Source organism: Pseudophryne corroboree, chromosome 11 (genome assembly GCF_028390025.1).
Source record: "Pseudophryne corroboree isolate aPseCor3 chromosome 11, aPseCor3.hap2, whole genome shotgun sequence".
Lineage (NCBI taxonomy): Eukaryota > Metazoa > Chordata > Amphibia > Anura > Myobatrachidae > Pseudophryne > Pseudophryne corroboree.
Window position 1 is genome coordinate 167402164 of NC_086454.1, and position 20257 is coordinate 167422420.

Sequence of the window (20257 nt, forward strand, 5' to 3'; positions counted from 1 at the left end):
ATAAAAATGCTCCAGTTTCTTTCCACATTACAAAATAAAAATAAATATTAGATAGGATAATAACAAAGATTAAGGCATCTACTAATAGTATAAAAATAGACAATTTAGACAAGGAGTATATGCAAATCTAAGCAAAATCAATCTAAAAAATCTAATACACAATTTTTAATTGTAAATTTACAGATTGTTGAAAAAGATAATCCCAGGATGTAATCCATTATGTATTAAATTTAGTATGTTTTACCAAGTTGTGTATGAATAACTTTTAACACAAAAAAATATATATTGGGGAAGTAGCTTAATGTGCCCATTGGAAATAAAGAATGCTAGCCCATTTTGGAATGCAAAGCTTAAGAAAATACAAACTTCAATCCATAGGAAAGCACTTTTTATTCAGTCTACACTCTGTAATCATACTATAGCTTAATTTACAAATTGTGATGTCATTATCAGACTTAATTCACAAGAGACTTTCATCCTTGGTCTATAAAAAAGGCAGTCCTCTGTTATAAAGCTTGAAACAATTGTAAGTGGCTGATATGCAAATATGGAAATACAGAAAAACTGTCAATTCAATGCTAGGATAACATAAGGGGTGATGCTCCAACTGAAATTGGTCCTAGGCATTTAGGTTTCTAGTATCTATCTTCTCCTTTAAAAAATAGGTTACTTTTTATATATTATCATTGGGTTTGGACAAATATTCTACATAATACCTATTGCATCCCTGAGCTTATTAGAAACTTGAAATAATATAAAGTATTGAATTTCTTTTCTTTGCATTTAAAAGATGAGCGCACTTCAGTAGATGCCATTGCTCAGGTGAGGGTTCCATGGTGTAATTGTTAGCACCCTGGACTTTGAATCTAGTAATCTGAATTAATATCTCGTGGGAGCTAACATTGTTTATTTTCCTTTTGTTCAAAGCTCCAGTTTCATTCAATGTATGAGTATTGCAAATCTTCATTTAAAATTCATATAAATTCCATCATCTTCAGTGGTGTCCTTTGTTTAAACTCATTTTTAAACTTATCAAATCAGAAGTATGTCAAATATTTGGAAATAAGAAAAGATGCAATAAGAATGCAGAGATCCATTACTTGTGCTCTGGTCTTTAGAAATTCTCCATTTTTTTTTACTTCAGTGTGCACTAATGAGAGGGGAGCACATATCTTCTTCTTCTTCTAGTAACACCTAGTGCCCTCTATGTTTGAGCAGCAATATAATAACTAATTAATTTGCCCTTGCATATCTTAGTTATGCCATATTGCTTGATTTGAGACAAAAGTCACTGAGCCATGTAGAGAAAAATCTTCATCAGCCAAAGGATGACACTCCCACTGGCTTCTGATATGTATTTGAAGAGATTTTGTGATATATGTGTCTATGATGTTTTCAAGTATTCATGCACTCCACCGATGAGCTTATTCCATTCTTGTCAATCAAGAAAAGCAAATGGCCCATACGGGGATCGAACCCGTGACCTTGGCGTTATTAGCACCACGCTCTAACCAACTGAGCTAACCGGCCACGGATGTTACTGCAAGCAAACACAAAACTGGCAAATGTACCTCAAAGCACAGATCATATTTTGTTTTTATAGCATTTCATTTTTCAAAAAAAAGCTTAAGACATAGAGTCACTTGAAGCATGGGTATCATAAAAATGCTCCAGTTTCTTTCCACATTACAAAATAAAAATAAATATTAGATAGGATAATAACAAAGATTAAGGCATCTACTAATAGTATAAAAATAGACAATTTAGACAAGGAGTATATGCAAATCTAAGCAAAATCAATCTAAAAAATCTAATACACAATTTTTAATTGTAAATTTACAGATTGTTGAAAAAGATAATCCCAGGATGTAATCCATTATGTATTAAATTTAGTATGTTTTACCAAGTTGTGTATGAATAACTTTTAACACAAAAAAATATATATTGGGGAAGTAGCTTAATGTGCCCATTGGAAATAAAGAATGCTAGCCCATTTTGGAATGCAAAGCTTAAGAAAATACAAACTTCAATCCATAGGAAAGCACTTTTTATTCAGTCTACACTCTGTAATCATACTATAGCTTAATTTACAAATTGTGATGTCATTATCAGACTTAACTCACAAGAGACTTTCATCCTTGGTCTATAAAAAAGGCAGTCCTCTGTTATAAAGCTTGAAACAATTGTAAGTGGCTGATATGCAAATATGGAAATACAGAAAAACTGTCAATTCAATGCTAGGATAACATAAGGGGTGATGCTCCAACTGAAATTGGTCCTAGGCATTTAGGTTTCTAGTATCTATCTTCTCCTTTAAAAAATAGGTTACTTTTTATATATTATCATTGGGTTTGGACAAATATTCTACATAATACCTATTGCATCCCTGAGCTTATTAGAAACTTGAAATAATATATATAAAGTATTGAATTTCTTTTCTTTGCATTTAAAAGATGAGCGCACTTCAGTAGATGCCATTGCTCAGGTGAGGGTTCCATGGTGTAATTGTTAGCACCCTGGACTTTGAATCTAGTAATCTGAATTCATATCTCGTGGGAGCTAACATTGTTTATTTTCCTTTTGTTCAAAGCTCCAGTTTCATTCAATGTATGAGTATTGCAAATCTTCATTTAAAATTCATATAAATTCCATCATCTTCAGTGGTGTCCTTTGTTTAAACTCATTTTTAAACTTATCAAATCAGAAGTATGTCAAATATTTGGAAATAAGAAAAGATGCAATAAGAATGCAGAGATCCATTACTTGTGCTCTGGTCTTTAGAAATTCTCCATTTTTTTTTACTTCAGTGTGCACTAATGAGAGGGGAGCACATATCTTCTTCTTCTTCTAGTAACACCTAGTGCCCTCTATGTTTGAGCAGCAATATAATAACTAATTAATTTGCCCTTGCATATCTTAGTTATGCCATATTGCTTGATTTGAGACAAAAGTCACTGAGCCATGTAGAGAAAAATCTTCATCAGCCAAAGGATGACACTCCCACTGGCTTCTGATATGTATTTGAAGAGATTTTGTGATATATGTGTCTATGATGTTTTCAAGTATTCATGCACTCCACCGATGAGCTTATTCCATTCTTGTCCATCAAGAAAAGCAAATGGCCCATACGGGGATCGAACCCGTGACCTTGGCGTTATTAGCACCACGCTCTAACCAACTGAGCTAACCGGCCACAGATGTTACTGCAAGCAAACACAAAACTGGCAAATGTACCTCAAAGCACAGATCATATTTTGTTTTTATAGCATTTCATTTTTCAAAAAAAAGCTTAAGCCATAGAGTCACTTGAAGCATGGGTATCATAAAAATGCTCCAGTTTCTTTCCACATTACAAAATAAAAATAAATATTAGATAGGATAATAACAAAGATTAAGGCATCTACTAATAGTATAAAAATAGACAATTTATACAAGGACATATGCAAATCTAAGCAAAATCAATCTAAAAAATCTTATACACAATTTTTAATTGTAAATTTACAGATTGTTGAAAAAGATAATCCCAGGATGTAATCCATTATGTATTAAATTTAGTATGTTTTACCAAGTTGTGTATGAATAACTTTTAACACAAAAAAATATATATTGGGGAAGTAGCTTAATGTGCCCATTGGAAATAAAGAATGCTAGCCCATTTTGGAATGCAAAGCTTAAGAAAATACAAACTTCAATCCATAGGAAAGCACTTTTTATTCAGTCTACACTCTGTAATCATACTATAGCTTAATTTACAAATTGTGATGTCATTATCAGACTTAACTCACAAGAGACTTTCATCCTTGGTCTATAAAAAAGGCAGTCCTCTGTTATAAAGCTTGAAACAATTGTAAGTGGCTGATATGCAAATATGGAAATACAGAAAAACTGTCAATTCAATGCTAGGATAACATAAGGGGTGATGCTCCAACTGAAATTGGTCCTAGGCATTTAGGTTTCTAGTATCTATCTTCTCCTTTAAAAAATAGGTTACTTTTTATATATTATCATTGGGTTTGGACAAATATTCTACATAATACCTATTGCATCCCTGAGCTTATTAGAAACTTGAAATAATATATATAAAGTATTGAATTTCTTTTCTTTGCATTTAAAAGATGAGCGCACTTCAGTAGATGTCATTGCTCAGGTGAGGGTTCCATGGTGTAATTGTTAGCACCCTGGACTTTGAATCTAGTAATCTGAATTCATATCTCGTGGGAGCTAACATTGTTTATTTTCCTTTTGTTCAAAGCTCTAGTTTCATTCAATGTATGAGTATTGCAAATCTTCATTTAAAATTCATATAAATTCCATCATCTTCAGTGGTGTCCTTTGTTTAAACTCATTTTTAAACTTATCAAATCAGAAGTATGTCAAATATTTGGAAATAAGAAAAGATGCAATAAGAATGCAGAGATCCATTACTTGTGCTCTGGTCTTTAGAAATTCTCCATTTTTTTTTTACTTCAGTGTGCACTAATGAGAGGGGAGCACATATCTTCTTCTTCTTCTAGTAACACCTAGTGCCCTCTATGTTTGAGCAGCAATATAATAACTAATTAATTTGCCCTTGCATATCTTAGTTATGCCATATTGCTTGATTTGAGACAAAAGTCACTGAGCCATGTAGAGAAAAATCTTCATCAGCCAAAGGATGACACTCCCACTGGCTTCTGATATGTATTTGAAGAGATTTTGTGATATATGTGTCTATGATGTTTTCAAGTATTCATGCACTCCACCGATGAGTTTATTCCATTCTTGTCCATCAAGAAAAGCAAATGGCCCATACAGGGATCGAACCCATGACCTTGGCGTTATTAGCACCACGCTCTAACCAACTGAGCTACCCGGCCACAGATGTTACTGCAAGCAAACACAAAACTGGCAAGTGTACCTCAAAGCACAGATCATATTTTGTTTTTATAGCATTTCATTTTTCAAAAAAAAGCTTAAGCCATAGAGTCACTTGAAGCATGGGTATCATAAAAATGCTCCAGTTTCTTTCCACATTACAAAATAAAAATAAATATTAGATAGGATAATAACAAAGATTAAGGCATCTACTAATAGTATAAAAATAGACAATTTAGACAAGGAGTATATGCAAATCTAAGCAAAATCAATCTAAAAAATCTAATACACAATTTTTAATTGTAAATTTACAGATTGTTGAAAAAGATAATCCCAGGATGTAATCCATTATGTATTAAATTTAGTATGTTTTACCAAGTTGTGTATGAATAACTTTTAACACAAAAAAATATATATTGGGGAAGTAGCTTAATGTGCCCATTGGAAATAAAGAATGCTAGCCCATTTTGGAATGCAAAGCTTAAGAAAATACAAACTTCAATCCATAGGAAAGCACTTTTTATTCAGTCTACACTCTGTAATCATACTATAGCTTAATTTACAAATTGTGATGTCATTATCAGACTTAACTCACAAGAGACTTTCATCCTTGGTCTATAAAAAAGGCAGTCCTCTGTTATAAAGCTTGAAACAATTGTAAGTGGCTGATATGCAAATATGGAAATACAGAAAAACTGTCAATTCAATGCTAGGATAACATAAGGAGTGATGCTCCAACTGAAATTGGTCCTAGGCATTTAGGTTTCTAGTATCTATCTTCTCCTTTAAAAAATAGGTTACTTTTTATATATTATCATTGGGTTTGGACAAATATTCTACATAATACCTATTGCATCCCTGAGCTTATTAGAAACTTGAAATAATATATATAAAGTATTGAATTTCTTTTCTTTGCATTTAAAAGATGAGCGCACTTCAGTAGATGCCATTGCTCAGGTGAGGGTTCCATGGTGTAATTGTTAGCACCCTGGACTTTGAATCTAGTAATCTGAATTCATATCTCGTGGGAGCTAACATTGTTTATTTTCCTTTTGTTCAAAGCTCCAGTTTCATTCAATGTATGAGTATTGCAAATCTTCATTTAAAATTCATATAAATTCCATCATCTTCAGTGGTGTCCTTTGTTTAAACTCATTTTTAAACTTATCAAATCAGAAGTATGTCAAATATTTGGAAATAAGAAAAGATGCAATAAGAATGCAGAGATCCATTACTTGTGCTCTGGTCTTTAGAAATTCTCCATTTTTTTTTACTTCAGTGTGCACTAATGAGAGGGGAGCACATATCTTCTTCTTCTTCTAGTAACACCTAGTGCCCTCTATGTTTGAGCAGCAATATAATAACTAATTAATTTGCCCTTGCATATCTTAGTTATGCCATATTGCTTGATTTGAGACAAAAGTCACTGAGCCATGTAGAGAAAAATCTTCATCAGCCAAAGGATGACACTCCCACTGGCTTCTGATATGTATTTGAAGAGATTTTGTGATATATGTGTCTATGATGTTTTCAAGTATTCATGCACTCCACCGATGAGCTTATTCCATTCTTGTCCATCAAGAAAAGCAAATGGCCCGTACGGGAATCGAACCCGTGACCTTGGCATTATTAGCACCACGCTCTAACCAACTGAGCTAACCGGCCACAGATGTTACTGCAAGCAAACACAAAACTGGCAAATGTACCTCAAAGCACAGATCATATTTTGTTTTTATAGCATTTAATTTTTCAAAAAAAAGCTTAAGCCATAGAGTCACTTGAAGCATGGGTATCATAAAAATGCTCCAGTTTCTTTCCACATTACAAAATAAAAATAAATATTAGATAGGATAATAACAAAGATTAAGGCATCTACTAATAGTATAAAAATAGACAATTTAGACAAGGAGTATAAGCAAATCTAAGCAAAATCAATCTAAAAAATCTAATACACAATTTTTAATTGTAAATTTACAGATTGTTGAAAAAGATAATCCCAGGATGTAATCCATTATGTATTAAATTTAGTATGTTTTACCAAGTTGTGTATGAATAACTTTTAACACAAAAAAATATATATTGGGGAAGTAGCCTAATGTGCCCATTGGAAATAAAGAATGCTAGCCCATTTTGGAATGCAAAGCTTAAGAAAATACAAACTTCAATCCATAGGAAAGCACTTTTTATTCAGTCTACACTCTGTAATCATACTATAGCTTAATTTACAAATTGTGATGTCATTATCAGACTTAACTCACAAGAGACTTTCATCCTTGGTCTATAAAAAAGGCAGTCCTCTGTTATAAAGCTTGAAACAATTGTAAGTGGCTGATATGCAAATATGGAAATACAGAAAAACTGTCAATTCAATGCTAGGATAACATAAGGGGTGATGCTCCAACTGAAATTGGTCCTAGGCATTTAGGTTTCTAGAATCTATCTTCTCCTTTAAAAAATAGGTTACTTTTTATATATTATCATTGGGTTTGGACAAATATTCTACATAATACCTATTGCATCCCTGAGCTTATTAGAAACTTGAAATAATATATATAAAGTATTGAATTTCTTTTCTTTGCATTTAAAAGATGAGCGCACTTCAGTAGATGCCATTGCTCAGGTGAGGGTTCCATGGTGTAATTGTTAGCACCCTGGACTTTGAATCTAGTAATCTGAATTCATATCTCGTGGGAGCTAACATTGTTTATTTTCTTTTTTTTTAAAGCTCCAGTTTCATTCAATGTATGAGTATTGCAAATCTTCATTTAAAATTCATATAAATTCCATCATCTTCAGTGGTGTCCTTTGTTTAAACTCATTTTTAAACTTATCAAATCAGAAGTATGTCAAATATTTGGAAATAAGAAAAGATGCAATAAGAATGCAGAGATCCATTACTTGTGCTCTGGTCTTTAGAAATTCTCCATTTTTTTTTACTTCAGTGTGCACTAATGAGAGGGGAGCACATATCTTCTTCTTCTTCTAGTAACACCTAGTGCCCTCTATGTTTGAGCAGCAATATAATAACTAATTAATTTGCCCTTGCATATCTTAGTTATGCCATATTGCTTGATTTGAGACAAAAGTCACTGAGCCATGTAGAGAAAAATCTTCATCAGCCAAAGGATGACACTCCCACTGGCTTCTGATATGTATTTGAAGAGATTTTGTGATATATGTGTCTATGATGTTTTCAAGTATTCATGCACTCCACCGATGAGCTTATTCCATTCTTGTCCATCAAGAAAAGCAAATGGCCCATACGGGAATCGAACCCGTGACCTTGGCGTTATTAGCACCACGCTCTAACCAACTGAACTAACCGGCCACAGATGTTACTGCAAGCAAACACAAAACTGGCAAATGTACCTCAAAGCACAGATCATATTTTGTTTTTATAGCATTTCATTTTTCAAAAAAAAGCTTAAGCCATAGAGTCACTTGAAGCATGGGTATCATAAAAATGCTCCAGTTTCTTTCCACATTACAAAATAAAAATAAATATTAGATAGGATAATAACAAAGATTAAGGCATCTACTAATAGTATAAAAATAGACAATTTAGACAAGGAGTATATGCAAATCTAAGCAAAATCAATCTAAAAAATCTAATACACAATTTTTAATTGTAAATTTACAGATTGTTGAAAAAGATAATCCCAGGATGTAATCCATTATGTATTAAATTTAGTATGTTTTACCAAGTTGTGTATGAATAACTTTTAACACAAAAAAATATATATTGGGGAAGTAGCTTAATGTGCCCATTGGAAATAAAGAATGCTAGCCCATTTTGGAATGCAAAGCTTAAGAAAATACAAACTTCAATCCATAGGAAAGCACTTTTTATTCAGTCTACACTCTGTAATCATACTATAGCTTAATTTACAAATTGTGATGTCATTATCAGACTTAATTCACAAGAGACTTTCATCCTTGGTCTATAAAAAAGGCAGTCCTCTGTTATAAAGCTTGAAACAATTGTAAGTGGCTGATATGCAAATATGGAAATACAGAAAAACTGTCAATTCAATGCTAGGATAACATAAGGGGTGATGCTCCAACTGAAATTGGTCCTAGGCATTTAGGTTTCTAGTATCTATCTTCTCCTTTAAAAAATAGGTTACTTTTTATATATTATCATTGGGTTTGGACAAATATTCTACATAATACCTATTGCATCCCTGAGCTTATTAGAAACTTGAAATAATATAAAGTATTGAATTTCTTTTCTTTGCATTTAAAAGATGAGCGCACTTCAGTAGATGCCATTGCTCAGGTGAGGGTTCCATGGTGTAATTGTTAGCACCCTGGACTTTGAATCTAGTAATCTGAATTAATATCTCGTGGGAGCTAACATTGTTTATTTTCCTTTTGTTCAAAGCTCCAGTTTCATTCAATGTATGAGTATTGCAAATCTTCATTTAAAATTCATATAAATTCCATCATCTTCAGTGGTGTCCTTTGTTTAAACTCATTTTTAAACTTATCAAATCAGAAGTATGTCAAATATTTGGAAATAAGAAAAGATGCAATAAGAATGCAGAGATCCATTACTTGTGCTCTGGTCTTTAGAAATTCTCCATTTTTTTTTACTTCAGTGTGCACTAATGAGAGGGGAGCACATATCTTCTTCTTCTTCTAGTAACACCTAGTGCCCTCTATGTTTGAGCAGCAATATAATAACTAATTAATTTGCCCTTGCATATCTTAGTTATGCCATATTGCTTGATTTGAGACAAAAGTCACTGAGCCATGTAGAGAAAAATCTTCATCAGCCAAAGGATGACACTCCCACTGGCTTCTGATATGTATTTGAAGAGATTTTGTGATATATGTGTCTATGATGTTTTCAAGTATTCATGCACTCCACCGATGAGCTTATTCCATTCTTGTCAATCAAGAAAAGCAAATGGCCCATACGGGGATCGAACCCGTGACCTTGGCGTTATTAGCACCACGCTCTAACCAACTGAGCTAACCGGCCACGGATGTTACTGCAAGCAAACACAAAACTGGCAAATGTACCTCAAAGCACAGATCATATTTTGTTTTTATAGCATTTCATTTTTCAAAAAAAAGCTTAAGACATAGAGTCACTTGAAGCATGGGTATCATAAAAATGCTCCAGTTTCTTTCCACATTACAAAATAAAAATAAATATTAGATAGGATAATAACAAAGATTAAGGCATCTACTAATAGTATAAAAATAGACAATTTAGACAAGGAGTATATGCAAATCTAAGCAAAATCAATCTAAAAAATCTAATACACAATTTTTAATTGTAAATTTACAGATTGTTGAAAAAGATAATCCCAGGATGTAATCCATTATGTATTAAATTTAGTATGTTTTACCAAGTTGTGTATGAATAACTTTTAACACAAAAAAATATATATTGGGGAAGTAGCTTAATGTGCCCATTGGAAATAAAGAATGCTAGCCCATTTTGGAATGCAAAGCTTAAGAAAATACAAACTTCAATCCATAGGAAAGCACTTTTTATTCAGTCTACACTCTGTAATCATACTATAGCTTAATTTACAAATTGTGATGTCATTATCAGACTTAACTCACAAGAGACTTTCATCCTTGGTCTATAAAAAAGGCAGTCCTCTGTTATAAAGCTTGAAACAATTGTAAGTGGCTGATATGCAAATATGGAAATACAGAAAAACTGTCAATTCAATGCTAGGATAACATAAGGGGTGATGCTCCAACTGAAATTGGTCCTAGGCATTTAGGTTTCTAGTATCTATCTTCTCCTTTAAAAAATAGGTTACTTTTTATATATTATCATTGGGTTTGGACAAATATTCTACATAATACCTATTGCATCCCTGAGCTTATTAGAAACTTGAAATAATATATATAAAGTATTGAATTTCTTTTCTTTGCATTTAAAAGATGAGCGCACTTCAGTAGATGCCATTGCTCAGGTGAGGGTTCCATGGTGTAATTGTTAGCACCCTGGACTTTGAATCTAGTAATCTGAATTCATATCTCGTGGGAGCTAACATTGTTTATTTTCCTTTTGTTCAAAGCTCCAGTTTCATTCAATGTATGAGTATTGCAAATCTTCATTTAAAATTCATATAAATTCCATCATCTTCAGTGGTGTCCTTTGTTTAAACTCATTTTTAAACTTATCAAATCAGAAGTATGTCAAATATTTGGAAATAAGAAAAGATGCAATAAGAATGCAGAGATCCATTACTTGTGCTCTGGTCTTTAGAAATTCTCCATTTTTTTTTACTTCAGTGTGCACTAATGAGAGGGGAGCACATATCTTCTTCTTCTTCTAGTAACACCTAGTGCCCTCTATGTTTGAGCAGCAATATAATAACTAATTAATTTGCCCTTGCATATCTTAGTTATGCCATATTGCTTGATTTGAGACAAAAGTCACTGAGCCATGTAGAGAAAAATCTTCATCAGCCAAAGGATGACACTCCCACTGGCTTCTGATATGTATTTGAAGAGATTTTGTGATATATGTGTCTATGATGTTTTCAAGTATTCATGCACTCCACCGATGAGCTTATTCCATTCTTGTCCATCAAGAAAAGCAAATGGCCCATACGGGGATCGAACCCGTGACCTTGGCGTTATTAGCACCACGCTCTAACCAACTGAGCTAACCGGCCACAGATGTTACTGCAAGCAAACACAAAACTGGCAAATGTACCTCAAAGCACAGATCATATTTTGTTTTTATAGCATTTCATTTTTCAAAAAAAAGCTTAAGCCATAGAGTCACTTGAAGCATGGGTATCATAAAAATGCTCCAGTTTCTTTCCACATTACAAAATAAAAATAAATATTAGATAGGATAATAACAAAGATTAAGGCATCTACTAATAGTATAAAAATAGACAATTTATACAAGGACATATGCAAATCTAAGCAAAATCAATCTAAAAAATCTTATACACAATTTTTAATTGTAAATTTACAGATTGTTGAAAAAGATAATCCCAGGATGTAATCCATTATGTATTAAATTTAGTATGTTTTACCAAGTTGTGTATGAATAACTTTTAACACAAAAAAATATATATTGGGGAAGTAGCTTAATGTGCCCATTGGAAATAAAGAATGCTAGCCCATTTTGGAATGCAAAGCTTAAGAAAATACAAACTTCAATCCATAGGAAAGCACTTTTTATTCAGTCTACACTCTGTAATCATACTATAGCTTAATTTACAAATTGTGATGTCATTATCAGACTTAACTCACAAGAGACTTTCATCCTTGGTCTATAAAAAAGGCAGTCCTCTGTTATAAAGCTTGAAACAATTGTAAGTGGCTGATATGCAAATATGGAAATACAGAAAAACTGTCAATTCAATGCTAGGATAACATAAGGGGTGATGCTCCAACTGAAATTGGTCCTAGGCATTTAGGTTTCTAGTATCTATCTTCTCCTTTAAAAAATAGGTTACTTTTTATATATTATCATTGGGTTTGGACAAATATTCTACATAATACCTATTGCATCCCTGAGCTTATTAGAAACTTGAAATAATATATATAAAGTATTGAATTTCATTTCTTTGCATTTAAAAGATGAGCGCACTTCAGTAGATGTCATTGCTCAGGTGAGGGTTCCATGGTGTAATTGTTAGCACCCTGGACTTTGAATCTAGTAATCTGAATTCATATCTCGTGGGAGCTAACATTGTTTATTTTCCTTTTGTTCAAAGCTCTAGTTTCATTCAATGTATGAGTATTGCAAATCTTCATTTAAAATTCATATAAATTCCATCATCTTCAGTGGTGTCCTTTGTTTAAACTCATTTTTAAACTTATCAAATCAGAAGTATGTCAAATATTTGGAAATAAGAAAAGATGCAATAAGAATGCAGAGATCCATTACTTGTGCTCTGGTCTTTAGAAATTCTCCATTTTTTTTTTTACTTCAGTGTGCACTAATGAGAGGGGAGCACATATCTTCTTCTTCTTCTAGTAACACCTAGTGCCCTCTATGTTTGAGCAGCAATATAATAACTAATTAATTTGCCCTTGCATATCTTAGTTATGCCATATTGCTTGATTTGAGACAAAAGTCACTGAGCCATGTAGAGAAAAATCTTCATCAGCCAAAGGATGACACTCCCACTGGCTTCTGATATGTATTTGAAGAGATTTTGTGATATATGTGTCTATGATGTTTTCAAGTATTCATGCACTCCACCGATGAGTTTATTCCATTCTTGTCCATCAAGAAAAGCAAATGGCCCATACAGGGATCGAACCCATGACCTTGGCGTTATTAGCACCACGCTCTAACCAACTGAGCTACCCGGCCACAGATGTTACTGCAAGCAAACACAAAACTGGCAAGTGTACCTCAAAGCACAGATCATATTTTGTTTTTATAGCATTTCATTTTTCAAAAAAAAGCTTAAGCCATAGAGTCACTTGAAGCATGGGTATCATAAAAATGCTCCAGTTTCTTTCCACATTACAAAATAAAAATAAATATTAGATAGGATAATAACAAAGATTAAGGCATCTACTAATAGTATAAAAATAGACAATTTAGACAAGGAGTATATGCAAATCTAAGCAAAATCAATCTAAAAAATCTAATACACAATTTTTAATTGTAAATTTACAGATTGTTGAAAAAGATAATCCCAGGATGTAATCCATTATGTATTAAATTTAGTATGTTTTACCAAGTTGTGTATGAATAACTTTTAACACAAAAAAATATATATTGGGGAAGTAGCTTAATGTGCCCATTGGAAATAAAGAATGCTAGCCCATTTTGGAATGCAAAGCTTAAGAAAATACAAACTTCAATCCATAGGAAAGCACTTTTTATTCAGTCTACACTCTGTAATCATACTATAGCTTAATTTACAAATTGTGATGTCATTATCAGACTTAACTCACAAGAGACTTTCATCCTTGGTCTATAAAAAAGGCAGTCCTCTGTTATAAAGCTTGAAACAATTGTAAGTGGCTGATATGCAAATATGGAAATACAGAAAAACTGTCAATTCAATGCTAGGATAACATAAGGAGTGATGCTCCAACTGAAATTGGTCCTAGGCATTTAGGTTTCTAGTATCTATCTTCTCCTTTAAAAAATAGGTTACTTTTTATATATTATCATTGGGTTTGGACAAATATTCTACATAATACCTATTGCATCCCTGAGCTTATTAGAAACTTGAAATAATATATATAAAGTATTGAATTTCTTTTCTTTGCATTTAAAAGATGAGCGCACTTCAGTAGATGCCATTGCTCAGGTGAGGGTTCCATGGTGTAATTGTTAGCACCCTGGACTTTGAATCTAGTAATCTGAATTCATATCTCGTGGGAGCTAACATTGTTTATTTTCCTTTTGTTCAAAGCTCCAGTTTCATTCAATGTATGAGTATTGCAAATCTTCATTTAAAATTCATATAAATTCCATCATCTTCAGTGGTGTCCTTTGTTTAAACTTATTTTTAAACTTATCAAATCAGAAGTATGTCAAATATTTGGAAATAAGAAAAGATGCAATAAGAATGCAGAGATCCATTACTTGTGCTCTGGTCTTTAGAAATTCTCCATTTTTTTTTACTTCAGTGTGCACTAATGAGAGGGGAGCACATATCTTCTTCTTCTTCTAGTAACACCTAGTGCCCTCTATGTTTGAGCAGCAATATAATAACTAATTAATTTGCCCTTGCATATCTTAGTTATGCCATATTGCTTGATTTGAGACAAAAGTCACTGAGCCATGTAGAGAAAAATCTTCATCAGCCAAAGGATGACACTCCCACTGGCTTCTGATATGTATTTGAAGAGATTTTGTGATATATGTGTCTATGATGTTTTCAAGTATTCATGCACTCCACCGATGAGCTTATTCCATTCTTGTCCATCAAGAAAAGCAAATGGCCCGTACGGGAATCGAACCCGTGACCTTGGCATTATTAGCACCACGCTCTAACCAACTGAGCTAACCGGCCACAGATGTTACTGCAAGCAAACACAAAACTGGCAAATGTACCTCAAAGCACAGATCATATTTTGTTTTTATAGCATTTAATTTTTCAAAAAAAAGCTTAAGCCATAGAGTCACTTGAAGCATGGGTATCATAAAAATGCTCCAGTTTCTTTCCACATTACAAAATAAAAATAAATATTAGATAGGATAATAACAAAGATTAAGGCATCTACTAATAGTATAAAAATAGACAATTTAGACAAGGAGTATAAGCAAATCTAAGCAAAATCAATCTAAAAAATCTAATACACAATTTTTAATTGTAAATTTACAGATTGTTGAAAAAGATAATCCCAGGATGTAATCCATTATGTATTAAATTTAGTATGTTTTACCAAGTTGTGTATGAATAACTTTTAACACAAAAAAATATATATTGGGGAAGTAGCCTAATGTGCCCATTGGAAATAAAGAATGCTAGCCCATTTTGGAATGCAAAGCTTAAGAAAATACAAACTTCAATCCATAGGAAAGCACTTTTTATTCAGTCTACACTCTGTAATCATACTATAGCTTAATTTACAAATTGTGATGTCATTATCAGACTTAACTCACAAGAGACTTTCATCCTTGGTCTATAAAAAAGGCAGTCCTCTGTTATAAAGCTTGAAACAATTGTAAGTGGCTGATATGCAAATATGGAAATACAGAAAAACTGTCAATTCAATGCTAGGATAACATAAGGGGTGATGCTCCAACTGAAATTGGTCCTAGGCATTTAGGTTTCTAGAATCTATCTTCTCCTTTAAAAAATAGGTTACTTTTTATATATTATCATTGGGTTTGGACAAATATTCTACATAATACCTATTGCATCCCTGAGCTTATTAGAAACTTGAAATAATATATATAAAGTATTGAATTTCTTTTCTTTGCATTTAAAAGATGAGCGCACTTCAGTAGATGCCATTGCTCAGGTGAGGGTTCCATGGTGTAATTGTTAGCACCCTGGACTTTGAATCTAGTAATCTGAATTCATATCTCGTGGGAGCTAACATTGTTTATTTTCTTTTTTTTTAAAGCTCCAGTTTCATTCAATGTATGAGTATTGCAAATCTTCATTTAAAATTCATATAAATTCCATCATCTTCAGTGGTGTCCTTTGTTTAAACTCATTTTTAAACTTATCAAATCAGAAGTATGTCAAATATTTGGAAATAAGAAAAGATGCAATAAGAATGCAGAGATCCATTACTTGTGCTCTGGTCTTTAGAAATTCTCCATTTTTTTTTACTTCAGTGTGCACTAATGAGAGGGGAGCACATATCTTCTTCTTCTTCTAGTAACACCTAGTGCCCTCTATGTTTGAGCAGCAATATAATAACTAATTAATTTGCCCTTGCATATCTTAGTTATGCCATATTGCTTGATTTGAGACAAAAGTCACTGAGCCATGTAGAGAAAAATCTTCATCAGCCAAAGGATGACACTCCCACTGGCTTCTGATATGTATTTGAAGAGATTTTGTGATATATGTGTCTATGATGTTTTCAAGTATTCATGCACTCCACCGATGAGCTTATTCCATTCTTGTCCATCAAGAAAAGCAAATGGCCCATACGGGAATCGAACCCGTGACCTTGGCGTTATTAGCACCACGCTCTAACCAACTGAACTAACCGGCCACAGATGTTACTGCAAGCAAACACAAAACTGGCAAATGTACCTCAAAGCACAGATCATATTTTGTTTTTATAGCATTTCATTTTTCAAAAAAAAGCTTAAGCCATAGAGTCACTTGAAGCATGGGTATCATAAAAATGCTCCAGTTTCTTTCCACATTACAAAATAAAAATAAATATTAGATAGGATAATAACAAAGATTAAGGCATCTACTAATAGTATAAAAATAGACAATTTAGACAAGGAGTATATGCAAATCTAAGCAAAATCAATCTAAAAAATCTAATACACAATTTTTAATTGTAAATTTACAGATTGTTGAAAAAGATAATCCCAGGATGTAATCCATTATGTATTAAATTTAGTATGTTTTACCAAGTTGTGTATGAATAACTTTTAACACAAAAAAATATATATTGGGGAAGTAGCTTAATGTGCCCATTGGAAATAAAGAATGCTAGCCCATTTTGGAATGCAAAGCTTAAGAAAATACAAACTTCAATCCATAGGAAAGCACTTTTTATTCAGTCTACACTCTGTAATCATACTATAGCTTAATTTACAAATTGTGATGTCATTATCAGACTTAACTCACAAGAGACTTTCATCCTTGGTCTATAAAAAAGGCAGTCCTCTGTTATAAAGCTTGAAACAATTGTAAGTGGCTGATATGCAAATATGGAAATACAGAAAAACTGTCAATTCAATGCTAGGATAACATAAGGGGTGATGCTCCAACTGAAATTGGTCCTAGGCATTTAGGTTTCTAGTATCTATCTTCTCCTTTAAAAAATAGGTTACTTTTTATATATTATCATTGGGTTTGGACAAATATTCTACATAATACCTATTGCATCCCTGAGCTTATTAGAAACTTGAAATAATATAAAGTATTGAATTTCTTTTCTTTGCATTTAAAAGATGAGCGCACTTTAGTAGATGCCATTGCTCAGGTGAGGGTTCCATGGTGTAATTGTTAGCACCCTGGACTTTGAATCTAGTAATCTGAATTCATATCTCGTGGGAGCTAACATTGTTTATTTTCCTTTTGTTTAAAGCTCCAGTTTCATTCAATGTATGAGTATTGCAAATCTTCATTTAAAATTCATATAAATTCCATCATCTTCAGTGGTGTCCTTTGTTTAAACTCATTTTTAAACTTATCAAATCAGAAGTATGTCAAATATTTGGAAATAAGAAAAGATGCAATAAGAATGCAGAGATCCATTACTTGTGCTCTGGTCTTTAGAAATTCTCCATTTTTTTTTACTTCAGTGTGCACTAATGAGAGGGGAGCACATATCTTCTTCTTCTTCTAGTAACACCTAGTGCCCTCTATGTTTGAGCAGCAATATAATAACTAATTAATTTGCCCTTGCATATCTTAGTTATGCCATATTGCTTGATTTGAGACAAAAGTCACTGAGCCATGTAGAGAAAAATCTTCATCAGCCAAAGGATGACACTCCCACTGGCTTCTGATATGTATTTGAAGAGATTTTGTGATATATGTGTCTATGATGTTTTCAAGTATTCATGCACTCCACCGATGAGCTTATTCCATTCTTGTCCATCAAGAAAAGCAAATGGCCCATACAGGGATCGAACCCGTGACCTTGGCGTTATTAGCACCACGCTCTAACCAACTGAGCTACCCGGCCACAGATGTTACTGCAAGCAAACACAAAACTGGCAAGTGTACCTCAAAGCACAGATCATATTTTGTTTTTATAGCATTTCATTTTTCAAAAAAAAGCTTAAGCCATAGAGTCACTTGAAGCATGGGTATCATAAAAATGCTCCAGTTTCTTTCCACATTACAAAATAAAAATAAATATTAGATAGGATAATAACAAAGATTAAGGCATCTACTAATAGTATAAAAATAGACAATTTAGACAAGGAGTATATGCAAATCTAAGCAAAATCAATCTAAAAAATCTAATACACAATTTTTAATTGTAAATTTACAGATTGTTGAAAAAGATAATCCCAGGATGTAATCCATTATGTATTAAATTTAGTATGTTTTACCAAGTTGTGTATGAATAACTTTTAACACAAAAAAATATATATTGGGGAAGTAGCTTAATGTGCCCATTGGAAATAAAGAATGCTAGCCCATTTTGGAATGCAAAGCTTAAGAAAATACAAACTTCAATCCATAGGAAAGCACTTTTTATTCGGTCTACACTCTGTAATCATACTATAGCTTAATTTACAAATTGTGATGTCATTATCAGACTTAACTCACAAGAGACTTTCATCCTTGGTCTATAAAAAAGGCAGTCCTCTGTTATAAAGCTTGAAACAATTGTAAGTGGCTGATATGCAAATATGGAAATACAGAAAAACTGTCAATTCAATGCTAGGATAACATAAGGGGTGATGCTCCAACTGAAATTGGTCCTAGGCATTTAGGTTTCTAGTATCTATCTTCTCCTTTAAAAAATAGGTTACTTTTTATATATTATCATTGGGTTTGGACAAATATTCTACATAATACCTATTGCATCCCTGAGCTTATTAGAAACTTGAAATAATATATATAAAGTATTGAATTTCTTTTCTTTGCATTTAAAAGATGAGCGCACTTCAGTAGATGCCATTGCTCAGGTGAGGGTTCCATGGTGTAATTGTTAGCACCCTGGACTTTGAATCTAGTAATCTGAATTCATATCTCGTGGGAGCTAACATTGTTTATTTTCCTTTTGTTTAAAGCTCCAGTTTCATTCAATGTATGAGTATTGCAAATCTTCATTTAAAATTCATAGAAATTCCATCATCTTCAGTGGTGTCCTTTGTTTAAACTCATTTTTAAACTTATCAAATCAGAAGTATGTCAAATATTTGGAAATAAGAAAAGATGCAATAAGAATGCAGAGATCCATTACTTGTGCTCTGGTCTTTAGAAATTCTCCATTTTTTTTTACTTCAGTGTGCACTAATGAAAGGGGAGCACATATCTTCTTCTTCTTCTAGTAACACCTAGTGCCCTCTATGTTTGAGCAGCAATATAATAACTAATTAATTTGCCCTTGCATATCTTAGTTATGCCATATTGCTTGATTTGAGACAAAAGTCACTGAGCCATGTAGAGAAAAATCTTCATCAGCCAAAGGATGACACTCCCACTGGCTTCTGATATGTATTTGAAGAGATTTTGTGATATATGTGTCTATGATGTTTTCAAGTATTCATGCACTCCACCGATGAGCTTATTCCATTCTTGTCCATCAATAAAAGCAAATGGCCCATACAGGGATCGAACCCATGACCTTGGCGTTATTAGCACCACGCTCTAACCAACTGAGCTACCCGGCCACAGATGTTACTGCAAGCAAACACAAAACTGTCAAGTGTACCTCAAAGCACAGATCATATTTTGTTTTTATAGCATTTCATTTTTCAAAAAAAAGCTTAAGCCATAGAGTCACTTGAAGCATGGGTATCATAAAAATGCTCCAGTTTCTTTCCACATTACAAAATAAAAATAAATATTAGATAGGATAATAACAAAGATTAAGGCATCTACTAATAGTATAAAAATAGACAATTTAGACAAGGAGTATATGCAAATCTAAGCAAAATCAATCTAAAAAATCTAATACACAATTTTTCATTGTAAATTTACAGATTGTTGAAAAAGATAATCCCAGGATGTAATCCATTATGTATTAAATTTAGTATGTTTTACCAAGTTGTGTATGAATAACTTTTAACACAAAAAAATATATATTGGGGAAGTAGCTTAATGTGCCCATT

At 32.7% G+C, this 20257-nt stretch overlaps 12 non-coding genes across 12 annotated transcripts; all 12 read right to left on the reverse strand.

Moving 5' to 3' along the window:
* Positions 1–1456: 1456 nt before the first annotated feature.
* On the reverse strand, positions 1457–1530 carry TRNAI-AAU (transfer RNA isoleucine (anticodon AAU)). The gene has a single exon. It is a non-coding gene; the product is annotated as a tRNA-Ile (tRNA).
* Positions 1531–3119: 1589 nt separating this feature from the next.
* Positions 3120–3193, reverse strand: TRNAI-AAU (transfer RNA isoleucine (anticodon AAU)). The gene has a single exon. It is a non-coding gene; the product is annotated as a tRNA-Ile (tRNA).
* Positions 3194–4782: 1589 nt separating this feature from the next.
* Positions 4783–4856, reverse strand: TRNAI-AAU (transfer RNA isoleucine (anticodon AAU)). The gene has a single exon. It is a non-coding gene; the product is annotated as a tRNA-Ile (tRNA).
* A 1589-nt stretch (positions 4857–6445) lies between these two features.
* On the reverse strand, positions 6446–6519 carry TRNAI-AAU (transfer RNA isoleucine (anticodon AAU)). Its single transcript has one exon. It is a non-coding gene; the product is annotated as a tRNA-Ile (tRNA).
* Positions 6520–8108: 1589 nt separating this feature from the next.
* Positions 8109–8182, reverse strand: TRNAI-AAU (transfer RNA isoleucine (anticodon AAU)). Its single transcript has one exon. It is a non-coding gene; the product is annotated as a tRNA-Ile (tRNA).
* A 1585-nt stretch (positions 8183–9767) lies between these two features.
* TRNAI-AAU (transfer RNA isoleucine (anticodon AAU)) lies at positions 9768–9841 on the reverse strand. Its single transcript has one exon. It is a non-coding gene; the product is annotated as a tRNA-Ile (tRNA).
* A 1589-nt stretch (positions 9842–11430) lies between these two features.
* Positions 11431–11504, reverse strand: TRNAI-AAU (transfer RNA isoleucine (anticodon AAU)). The gene has a single exon. It is a non-coding gene; the product is annotated as a tRNA-Ile (tRNA).
* Positions 11505–13094: 1590 nt separating this feature from the next.
* TRNAI-AAU (transfer RNA isoleucine (anticodon AAU)) lies at positions 13095–13168 on the reverse strand. The gene has a single exon. It is a non-coding gene; the product is annotated as a tRNA-Ile (tRNA).
* Positions 13169–14757: 1589 nt separating this feature from the next.
* TRNAI-AAU (transfer RNA isoleucine (anticodon AAU)) lies at positions 14758–14831 on the reverse strand. Its single transcript has one exon. It is a non-coding gene; the product is annotated as a tRNA-Ile (tRNA).
* A 1589-nt stretch (positions 14832–16420) lies between these two features.
* TRNAI-AAU (transfer RNA isoleucine (anticodon AAU)) lies at positions 16421–16494 on the reverse strand. The gene has a single exon. It is a non-coding gene; the product is annotated as a tRNA-Ile (tRNA).
* Positions 16495–18079: 1585 nt separating this feature from the next.
* Positions 18080–18153, reverse strand: TRNAI-AAU (transfer RNA isoleucine (anticodon AAU)). The gene has a single exon. It is a non-coding gene; the product is annotated as a tRNA-Ile (tRNA).
* A 1589-nt stretch (positions 18154–19742) lies between these two features.
* Positions 19743–19816, reverse strand: TRNAI-AAU (transfer RNA isoleucine (anticodon AAU)). Its single transcript has one exon. It is a non-coding gene; the product is annotated as a tRNA-Ile (tRNA).
* Positions 19817–20257: the final 441 nt, after the last annotated feature.